The sequence below is a fragment of the Rhinopithecus roxellana genome, chromosome 4 (genome assembly GCF_007565055.1).
Source record: "Rhinopithecus roxellana isolate Shanxi Qingling chromosome 4, ASM756505v1, whole genome shotgun sequence".
Taxonomy (NCBI): Eukaryota; Metazoa; Chordata; class Mammalia; order Primates; family Cercopithecidae; genus Rhinopithecus; species Rhinopithecus roxellana.
Window position 1 is genome coordinate 143,842,241 of NC_044552.1, and position 12,144 is coordinate 143,854,384.

The 12,144-nt window shown below is 39.1% G+C and overlaps 1 pseudogene; it reads left to right on the forward strand.

Annotated features, from left to right (window-relative positions):
* The first annotated feature begins 2,242 nt into the window (after positions 1 to 2,242).
* LOC104663450 lies at positions 2,243 to 4,683 on the forward strand (annotated as a pseudogene).
* The last annotated feature ends 7,461 nt before the right edge of the window (positions 4,684 to 12,144 follow it).

Below are 12,144 nucleotides of genomic sequence, written 5' to 3' on the forward strand. Positions count from 1 at the left end.
TGAGTTCAGAAATTGAGGCAGTAATAACTAGTTTTCTAACCAAAAAAGCCCATGACCAGACAGATTGCCAGCTGAATTTTAACAGATGTACACAGAATGGCTGGAACCATCCCTACTGATACTATTTTTTTTTTATACTGATTTCTTTTTTTTTTTAATTTTTTTTATTTTTATTATACTTTAAGTTCTAGGGTACATGTGCATAACGTGCAGGTTTGTTACATATGTATACTTGTGCCATGTTGGTGTTCTGCACCCATCAACTCGTCAGCACCCATCAAGTCATCATTTATATCATGTATAATATTTTAAACAATAGAAAAAGAGGTACTGCTCCCTAACTTATTCTATGAGGCCAGCATCATCCCAATACCAAAACATGGCAGAAATACAATAACAAAAAAGAAAACCTCAGGCCAATATTATTTATGAACATTGATGCAAAAATTTTGAACAAAATACTGGCAAGCCAAATCCAGCAGCCCATCAAAAAGCTTATCCACTGTGATGAACTAGGCTTCATCCTTGGGATGCAAGGTTGGTTCAAATTACACAAATCAATTAATGTGATTCATCATATAAACAAAACTAAAGACGAAAACCATGTGCTTATGTCAATAGATGAAGAAATTGCTCTTGATAAAATTTACCATCCCTTCATATTAGAAGTTCTCAATAAACTAGGTATTGAAAGAATACACCTCAAAATAATAAGAGCAATATATGACAAGCCCACAGCCAAAATCACACTGAATGGGCAAAAGCTGTAAGCACTCCCCTTGAAAACAGGCACAAGGCAAGGATGCCCTTTCTCACCACTCCCATTCAACATTGTATTGGAATTTCCGGCCAGAGCAATCAATCAAGAGAAAGAAATAAAGGGCATTCAAATAGGAAGAGAGGAAGTCAAACTATCTCTGTTTGCAGATGACATGATCCTATATCTGGAAAATTCCATCATCTCAGCCCAAAAGCTTCTTAAGTTGATAAGCAAGTATAGCAAAGCCTCAGGATACAGAATCAATGCACAAAAATTGCTACCTTTCCTGCACACCATCAACAGTTAAGCTGAGAGCCAAATCACAAACAAATCCCATCACAATTACAGCTAACAAGGGAAGTGAAAGATCTCTACAAGAAGAGCTACAAACCACTGCTCAAAGAAATTAGTGGTACTGTGGCCACCCAGGTGTCCAACTGAGCACACATGCACCAGAAAGGCCAGAGAAGAGGGTGAACCCCGGCTCTTGTAGGGAAATGGAGGGGTAGGGAAAGTTGTGGGGTACATTATGTCCTGAGAAGGGAAAGCATGGAATGAGAAGCTTTGAGGAGAGGAAGTGATAGCGACAGGAGGCAGAGAAATTCTGGGTAGAAAAGGATGGGTCCTTGGTAAGGGTCCCACCCTCAAGCCTGGAACAGCAGCCCAAATTGAGAACATGCATTCCTGTTTTTGGGATCAAATGTTGCCTTTTCCAAAACCACCCATCACCTGCCCTGCCCCGAAACCTGTGCCCATAAAATCCCCCAGCCAGAGTGGAGAAGAGGAGAATCTGCTGGACATCGGAGACTATGGTTTGACCTCAGAGAGAAGCGGCTTGACTTCAGAGGGATGACTTGACAGCATTGCTTCAGAGAGGAGTCCAGTCCTCTCTGGAAAATCACCTTCTCACTCCATTCCCTTTTCACATCCCCTTCCCACTGAGAGCCACTTTTATCAGGAAAAAAATCCTCTGTATTCACCATTCTTCAATTTGCTCAGATGACCCGATTTTTCCTGGATGCCAAACAAGAGCTCAGGTGCCATGGGTGTGGATGATAGCTGTCACAATGACCCTCTGCCCTTGCTGGTGGAGAGCAACCACCTCATGTGAAAAGGCAAAGGCCCCACTGAGGTGTTATACCTGTGAATGGCAAACCTAAAAGAGCACTGTAACATATGCCCTCAGGAACTTTGGGGGTGGCAGGTGCACCACCCTAGATGGTACTGTTGGGGCTGCACAGAATTTTGTTCCTGCCAGCACCCAAAAGCACTCATCCCAGCTCCTGCACCTGCTCACCTGCATGCTTCCTCATCTAAGGGGCTGAGCGCAACTGGTTTGAGTGAGTGAAGTTAGTCCTAGCCGGTGCCAAAGAGGCCAGCTAGCCCCAGGACCCACACTCCAGTTCCTGCCTGCAAAAATGTCAGGGGAAATTTACTGCCTCAGAAGGAGGACAGACCATGGAATAGGGCAACCTGATGGCCATGGAGGTTGAAGAGGGGATGAAATGCCTTCAAAAGTTTCCTGAAATCATAACATGATCCTCGACTGACTGACTGAATAAAAAGCAAGATCAGGACTGGTTTACTGACATTATCCTGATCATCAACAGACACCATTTTAAGGATCACAAGTCTCTTTTGACTGCTTGCAGTAAGTTCTATAAATTATTTCAATTTACTCAGAAACCTGTGGTGGAGATAGAAGGTGTTGGTAAACTGATCTTTTGTAATTTAATTCAGTTCACATATACAGCAAAATAATTGATACAGGAGAAGAAGTCAATGATGTATGGAAAGCAGCAGAGTTCTACAAATGCTAGAAGTTATTGATAGGGACAGGAGGCAGGGGAATTCTGGGTAAAGGAGAGCAGGTCCCTGACAAGGGTCCCACACTCAAGCCTGGGACAGCAGCCTAAAGTGAGAGCATGCCTTCCTGTTTTCCCACTCGAATGTTGTCTTTTCCAAAGCCAACCATGCCCTGCCCCACCCCCATCCTGTGTGTGTAAAAACTCCAGGCTCCACTAGCTGAGAGCAGAGAAGAGAAGAAGCAGGTGGACGTCAGAGACTGGTTTGACATCAGAGAGAAGCAGCTTGACTTCAGAGGGATGGCTTCATGGCTTTGCTTTAGAGAGGAATCCAGCCGGGGATGGAGGGTCCAGCCAGGGATGCAGTCCACAGGACCCGCACGGAGTTTTGCTCCTGCCAGCACCCAAAAGCACTTGCCCTGTCTCCTGCACTCGCTCACCTGCATGCTCCCTTCCTTGGCAGGTTGAGTGCAACAGGTTCCAATGAGTAGAGTTTGCCCCAGCTGGTGCTGAAGTGGCCAGCTAGCCCCAGCACCTGCACACCAGTTCCCACCCATGAAGGGGTCAGGCAAAATTTCCTGCTTCATTATGAAAGCCCTTGAAGTCAGGAACAAAGAAAACTCAACTCCATTAGAGGAAATTCCCATAGGGAAAAAGGTGGCCAAAAAAAGGAAGATTGCAGCAACTTCAAATGTTATCACAGGATGATTGCCATCTGCAGAATCAGAACCTATTGAAATTGAGGTAGAGATTGCTGAAGGCACAATTGAAACGGAAGATCATCAAAACATTAGAGGAAGTGGATTCTGCCAAGCATCCATAAAGAAAATACAGAACACAAGTTCCTCTAAAGATTCTGCTCTAGCACTGTTGGCAGATATTACCAGCAAGTATCACCAAGGTGACAGAAAAGGGCAGATTAAAGAAGAAGTTGGCCATGCATCTGACCCCATAAGCATACAGGTAGAAAGTATTGAAACTGTGGAACTTCAGTTGTCACATGTGAAGGACTTGTTCCATTGTGAGAAATGTAATGGTTCAATTTAAATTGTTTTATCATTTGAAGGAATACATGAAATCACACTCAACTAAGAGTTTCAAGTGTGAAATATGCAATGAAAGGTATGCACATGGAAACAGAACCTAAATTGTTACCATCTTGAAGAAGGTGGAGTCACTAAGAAGCAAATAGCTGGGAAAAAAGTTTATGTATGTCAGTACTGTAAGAAGCAGTTTGACTGTTTTGGAAATCTTAAAGAACATCTTAGAAAAATATACAGGTGAAAAACCTTTTGAGTGTCCAAATTGTCATGAAAGATTTGCTAGAAATATCACCCTCAAATGTCACCTCACTGCATGCCAAACTGGAGTAGGGGCAAAAAGGAAGGAAGAAGCTCTGTGAATGCCAGTCTGCAACAGTGTGTTTAACAGCTGGGACCAGTTCAAAGATCACTTCATAATACAAATTGGATGTAAACCCAACCATTGTTCTTTATGAGACTTGTGGTTTATGCAAGGAAATAAATTAATGAGGCATCTCCTCAGTGATACAATATTTCAGAGTATCTAGTAATGGAAGAAGTTCTTTCAGTAGAAACATACATGCAAAGTGAACCTGTGACATCAATGACTATTATAGAACAAATTGGGAAGGTGTGTGTGCTACCATTGCTTCAGGTCCAGGTGGATTCAGCACAAGTGGCTGTGGAACACGTCCATCCAGATGTGCTCCAGGACAGCCAGATACTTGGTTCATACCTGAGTGTACTTCCAGAGCAGGTCCAAATAAGTTATCTAGAAGTGGGTCGAATTCAGACTGAAGAAGGTACTGAAGTACATGTAGAGAAGCTTCATGTTGAACGGATAAATCAGATGCCAGTGGAAGTACAAACTGAACTTCTAGAAGCAGACTTGGACCATGTGACTCCAGAAATCTATGACCCAAGAGGAGAGAGAACCTAGTCAACTAGACGCTGTTCAGGCTGCCAGGGGAGATCACGAAGATGCTGAGGATTAGAGAGCAAGCCAATGGTGGATTCTGAAGCTGAAAAGGCAGAGAACGAGGACAGAACAGCTATGCTGGTTTTAGAATGGAATTACACACGAATATATTTTTAAATTTACTTGGGTTTTTGAATGGATTATGGACAGTATGACTGTCCTTAAGCTAACAGATAAGTGGACCAAAGTTAAGCTATTTGTTGTTGTGCTGAATTTTTTTTGTTGAAACAAATTAATTCCCCTCCCCAGGCCCAATGCAACAGAGTAAAGATCTGTTCCATAAATTAAGGGGAGTTTTGAGAAGTACATTTCTAAGTGGATTATATTCTTATTACATAGTTTCATATGACTGTATCTATTTTCATTGTGGTAAAAGTTCTCCCTTTTCTCTTTACCAGGTCATGTTTTCTTCAAATTTCTTTCACATTGTAAAATAAATCTTAAATCATTAAAATACAAGTTTATGTATTCTAACGCATGCTAGGAAATTGAATATATAGGAAACACAAGTCTGCATGATGAACATTGCATTGTTACTGTGCAGTTAAATTTTGACTTTCTTTAGCTTGAACAAACTTTCTTGTCTGTCCCAGTAGTCACAGATGCCGTCTCTGCAACACAGAGAGGAGTGGTGGCAAAATTTCGAGAATATGAAGAAAAAAAATCCACACCCATGTGCCATTTCAAAACCAGCTAAACTTCTGTAAAGCATCTCCAGTTCTTTCAAAGTTTGTGTTGTAAGGAGGAATGTAGCCAATGCTATAATACTTTATATTTTTGCTTATAATGACAACCACGAGTTCTTTTTCACTAAGTTATAATGAGAAATTTTATTTAGAGGCAGCTGCAGTGCCAATTTCAATTGGGAAAATTTATTTACCTCTGTGGCAAACTTTATTTTGATGAAAAGTTGCACTAGTATTTTACTACCAAATGAAAAAAGATGAGCATCATTTAAAAATTAATGTATTTAAAATAAAGTACAGGGAAAAACATGTATGTAATTATCAGGAATTTTTAAATGGAATCTTTTCCACCAATCCTTAATGTAAAGATCTTGTGCTATAACTTTTAAAGCCACACAAATAAGAGTGCTAAACTGTGGACTTAAAAATAAATGTGTAAATATTTTGAATCAGTATTACTTGAAAAATAAAGTCTCTCTCCCTCTCTCTCTCTCTCTCTCACACACACACACACACACACACACACACACACACACACACAGAAATTAGAGATGACCAAACAAATGGGAAGACATTCCATACTCATGGGTAGGAAGAATCTTAATTGTTAAAATGGCCATACTGCCCAAAGCAATTTATATCTGCAATGCTGTTCCTATTAAACTACTATTGACATTCTTCACAGAGGTAGAAAAAAATTTTTTAAATTCATATGGAACCTAAAAAGAGCTTGAATACCCAAGGCAATCCTAAGCAAAAAGAACAAAGCTGGAGACATCACACTACCTATCTTCAAACTATACCGTGCTGCTACAGTAACCAAATAGCATGGTACTAGTATATAACAGACACCTAGAGCAATGGAACAGAATAGAGAACCCAGAAATAAGACCACAGACCTACAACTATCTGATATTTAACAAACCTTTAGAGAACAAGCAATGAGGAAATAATTCTGTACTCAATAAATGGTGCTGTTATAACTGGCTAGTCATAAGCAGAAAAGTAAAACTGGACCCCTTCCTTAAAACATACAGAAAAATTAACTCAAGATGGGTTAAAGACTTAAGCATAAAACCTAAAACTATAAAAACCCTGGAAGACAATCTAGGCAATGCCATTTAGGACATACACATGTCCAAAGATTTTACGATGAAGAAGCCAAAAGCAATTGCAATGAAAACAAAAATTGACAAAAGGAATCTAACAAAACTAGAGAGATTCTGTACAGCCAGAAAAACTATCAACAGAGTATACAACCTACAGAACAGGAGAAAATTTTTGCAAACTATGCAACTGAAAAAAGTCTAGTATCTAATGTCTATAAGGAACTTAAATAAATTTACAGGATAAAAAGAACATGAACAGACACTTTTCAAAAGAAGACATACATGCGGCTAAGAAGCATGTTAAAAAAAAGCTCAACATCACTGATCATTAGAGAAATGCAAATCAAAACTACCGTTTGATACCATCTCACACCAGTCAGAATGGCAAGTATTAAAAAGTGAAAAAATAACAGATGCTGGTGAGGTTGCAGAGGAAAGGAATGCTGATACACTGTTGTGAGAGTGTAAGTTAATTCAACCATTGTGGATGACAGTGTGGCAATTCCTCAAAGACCTAAAGACAGAAATAACATTCTACTCAGCAATCCCATTACTGGATATGTACACAAAGGAACATATGATCCATGTGTTGTAAAGACACATGCACACATATGTTCATTGTAGCAATATTCACAATAGCAAAGACATGGAATCAACCTAAATGCCCATCAAGGTTAGACTAAAGAAAATGTGGTACATATACCCCCATGGAATACTATGCAGTCATAATAAAGCATGAGGTCATATCCTTTGGGGGGCATGGATACAGCTGGAGGCTATTATCCTTAGCAAACTAATGCAGAAACAGAAAATCAAGTACCACATGTTCTCACTTATAAGTGGGAGCTAAATGATGAGAACACATGGACATCTAGAGGGTAGCAACACACACTGGGGCTATTGGGGGTGTAGGGTGAGAGGAGGGAGAGGATAAAAAACAACTAATGGATACTAGGCTTAATAACAGGGTGATGAAATAATCTGTAAAACCAATGCCATGACACATGTTTACCTATATAACAAATCTGTGCATCCTGTACATGTACCCCTGAATTTAAAATAAAAGTTAAAAAATAAACTCTTATGCATATGTAATGTATAACAGTATAATAGAATATTATTTAGCCTTAAAAAGGAGATGATTCTTTCATTTGCCAGAACATGGATGAACCTAGAAGAATAAACCAGATACACGGAGAAAAATACTGCATGATTTTACTTATATGTACAATCTTACAAAATAGAGTCAATATATAAAGATAGAACATTAAACCACATTTGGGGGTTTGGGGAAAAAAAAGGGAGAAGTAGGTCAAATAGAAGCTATGTAGGATGAACAAGTCCAGAGATTAATGTAAAACATGATTACTCTAGTTAATAACAATGTATTGTATTAGGGATATTTGCTAAATGAGTAGATTATAGATGCTCTTGTCATAGGGGAGGAAAAATAGTTAACTATTTGAAAAGAAGAGCATGTTAATATGGTCTACTCTAGTAAAGATTTTACTATATAAATGTATGTTATTTATCATGTTGTAGCCCTTAAATAGGTATGATAACATTGACTTAAAAATAAAAAGATAATGTTTAGAGGTGAGTATCATTACCACCTCCCACCTCAAGTACCCGAGAAGAGTCCTTCTGGGGTGACCTTCATCTGAAGCCTGCTACAGCTGGCAGCTTTAGTTTTACCTTTTGGGGCAACCCCTCAGGAAGGTTCTATTTGGAATTCTAAGTATTGACAGCAGTTGGTGCCCTGGTCTACATACTAGTAGATGCCTAGAAACTCTCAACCAACCCATGACTAATAGCAAGGAAATTTCTTGGCTTTGGTTTGGCTGTATCCTCACCCAAATTTCACCTTGAATTTTAGCTTCCATAATTCCCACATGTGGTGGGAGGGACCTGGTGGGAGATAACTGAATCATGGGGGCAGTTTCCCCCATACTGTTTTCATGGTAATGAATAAGTCTCACAAGATTTGATGGTTTTATAAGGGGAAACGCCTTTTACTTGGTTCTCATTCTCTTTTGTCTGCCACTGTATAAGTTATGCCTTTCACCTTGCATCATGATTGTGAGACTTCCCCAGTCATGTGGAACTGTGAATCCATTAAACGTCTTTTTCTTTATAAATTACCCGGTCTTTGGTATGTCTTTATCAGCATGATGAAAACATATTAATACATATTTTGTCCCAACAATTTCTCTCATTGCAAGGGCAGAACATCCCTTTTTTGCCTTAAGGTTAACCCAGGCTTTCATGCTCTGAAGTTCATCACTTATCCTCTGCTCCAGGACCAACACCTCACTTCATGTGACATTTAATCTTCTGTAGGTATTTTCAACCCTGTTTACTTCCTTCCCTGCAGTTTGTAGTTCATTCACTTCTCTCTCTGAAGTGCTGCCTGAATGCTATCCTATCCCACCCCCTGCCAGTAAAGGCCAAGAGCTTCTGCTTTTTGTCTTCATGCTCTGGCTTCAAAACTCACTCCCTCTCAATTCCCACCATTTCACTAATGATCTCGTGGAGCCTGAATCTGGTTTATAGTTAGAATGTGTTTTAGAATAATATCTCAGTGGCCTTTGATGCCACTAAAAATGTCCTCTTTTGAAACTTTTCTTTGATTTTCCATGACACTACTCTCACCTTGTTGCCTCTCTCCACTCTCACCATTCCTTCTTAGGCTTTATACATTTTTCTACTGCAATTTTATATACCTGCCCAAGATTGGAGCTCAGGCAACTTTCCATTCTCAGGCTATAATGTGTGCTGGGGAACCCACTGCGTCATTGGTTTAATGATAGTATCTTAGCATGTGGGAGAGAGTCAAAAGGGAATTTCTAGCCAATACCTCACTCCTCAGTGTTAGTGTGTCATTACATATGTCATTAGTCAGACACCTATACCTGAATACCAAAATAAAACAAAAACAATAAAAATAAAAACCAGAAACTCTTATGCCATATATTTAAGTAATTAATTATATGAAATGGACTCCCTTAGTCATTATCACTGGATATAGCCAAGCAGAATATAGGCAACCATGATTTGGGAATATTACAGAGAAGATCCACATATTGAATGTTGAATTAGATCTCATTTAAGGTCTCATAAAACCTGAGATACGATGAATCAAATAATATTTAAGTGGATATGGTAAATGTAAGGCATTTTGTTTCCACAGATTTCTTTTTATTAATCCTCTGAACAAACCAGTAATTTAAGTATGATGTTTGTTTTTGCATGATTTAAAGGGATCCAACAGTTAATGTATTTGTCCTATAATTACATACATAATACAGATGGCAGAGCTAGGATTTGGATATTATATCTTTGACCCCAAACACCATACCTTTCACACCAAGATGATCCTTTGGTGTGTATACATGTTATTTCTTCAACAGGATTTTTGTCTTTTTGAGGGTGAATATGGATTTTTCAAAAAATTCTCCAGAATACCTAGTCCATCAAATAAGTGCACAGGCAGATGTAGGTTTCATGGGAACTAAACCTCATAAAATATTTGGGGTGCGCTGTTAGAAAAAAAATAGAAAATCATGAGCATACCTTCTAAGGCTTTGTTTGACAGGGGTCAGTATACTTAGGGGTCCTGAAAGCTAATCTTAACTAAATGTGTCACAAGACTGAAAACTTGCTACCTAAACACAGTTGTCTCCATCGTAAATCATTACGGACAAACAGCAGAAAATCTACTTACTATTCAGAATTACTAAAATAAAATTTTCAGCTGTTTCTGATCAGGGACATGATATTCTGATGGTTTCTGAAAGAACCAGCTGATTAATCTAAAAGCTGAATTCTGCCATTTAACAAGATAGATTTATATCTTCTAAAATTTTTGCATGGGGTTGTAAGGGATAGCCTGCTCATTAGACAGATGTGTTTGTTAGATGTATTAACTTCTTAAAGCTTCTTCTCCATCTCAGACAGACTTTTAGAAACCCAAGTAGAACTAGGGTTCATGAGGCAAGCCTCCAGTGAGCAGAGGTCATTATTGAATGTGTGAGATACCTTGGCAACAAACAAGAGATGAAAGATTTGATCATGGTGTTAGCTGAAATGACATGACAGACAAATTCGGTACAAAACAAAGAAGTGATTAAGAAGCTAGCATTTTCAAGACTGTTGTGTGGAATTATGTGCTTGGACATCCTTGTTTAACATCACAGCTTGTTCTTGAGCAATATGAAATTGCTTTCTCTTCTCTTGAGTTCTGATTCAAAGTCACCCTGAAGCATAGCAACACATTTTATCTCTAGATGATTCACTTCCTCAACAGTATGAGGTTGTTCTAGTCATTGCTTTTAAGTAAGACAATAAATGAAATAATAAATGAAATAATACCATCATTTATATTTTAGTCTTCAGGGACATGGCAGATTGATGATTTACCTCCTTAAAGTCTAACTTCAAATATAGGAGGCATAAAACTTTGAGTAAAAAAAATACAAAAAAACTAGTCTGGTGCGGTGGCGGGCGCCTGTAGTCCCAGCTACCGGGAGGCTGAGGCAGGAGAATGGCGTAAACCCGGAAGGCGGAGCTTGCAGTGAGCTGAGATCCGGCCACTGCACTCCAGCCTGGGTGACACTACAGAATGGGAGAAAATTTTTGCAGTCTACTCATCTGACAAAGGGCTAATATCCAGAATCTACAAAGAACTCAAACAAATATACAAGAAAAAAACAAACAACCCAATCAAAAAGTGGGCAAAGAATATGAACAGACATTTCTCAAAAGAAGACATTCATACAGCCAACAGACACATGAAAAAATGCTCATCATCACTCGCCATCAGAGAAATGCAAATCAAAACACAATGAGATACCATCTCACACCAGTTAGAATGGCAATCATTAAAAAATCAGGAAACAACAGGTGTTGGAGAGGATGTGGAGAAATAGGAACACTTTTACACTGTTGGTGGGATTGTAAACTAGTTCAACCATTATGGAAAACAGTATGGCAATCCCTCAAGGATCTAGAACTAGATGTACCATATGACCCAGCCATCCCACTACTGGGTATATACCCAAAGGATTATAAATTATTCTACTACAAGACACATGCACACGTATGTTTATTGCAGCACTATTCACAATAGCAAAGACTTAGAATCAACCCAAATGTCCATCTGTGACAGACTGGATTAAGAAAATGTGGCACCTATACGCCATGGAATACTATGCAGCCATAAAAAAGGATGAGTTTGCGTCCTTTGTAGGGACATGGATGCAGCTGGAAACCATCATTCTTAGCAAACTATCACAAGAACAGAAAACCAAACACTGCATGTTCTCACTCATAGGTGGGAACTGAACAATGAGATCACTTGGACTCGGGAAGGGGAACATCACACACTGGGGCCTATCATAGGGAGGGGGGAGGAGGGAGGGATTGCAGTGGGGAGTTATACATGATATAAATGATGAATTGATGGGTGCTGACGAGTTGATGGGTGCAGCACACCAACATGGCACAAATATACATATGTAACAAACCTGCACGTTATGCACATATACCCTAGAACTTAAAGTATAATAAAAAAAAAAAAAGAAAAAAAAATGAGTAAATTTTAAGCTTTGTTTTAAGCAGGGAGAAAACCAACCTAGTATCTTTGTTCCAGAGAAGTATAGAAACTCTTCCATTTATGATGACTAATGATTAAGTGAGCTACCTGTGTTTGTTGAAAGCTGAATAATGCTGGAGGAATTCAAACAAGCTAGACACTTGGCTTATGTGCTACAGCAAACATCGGG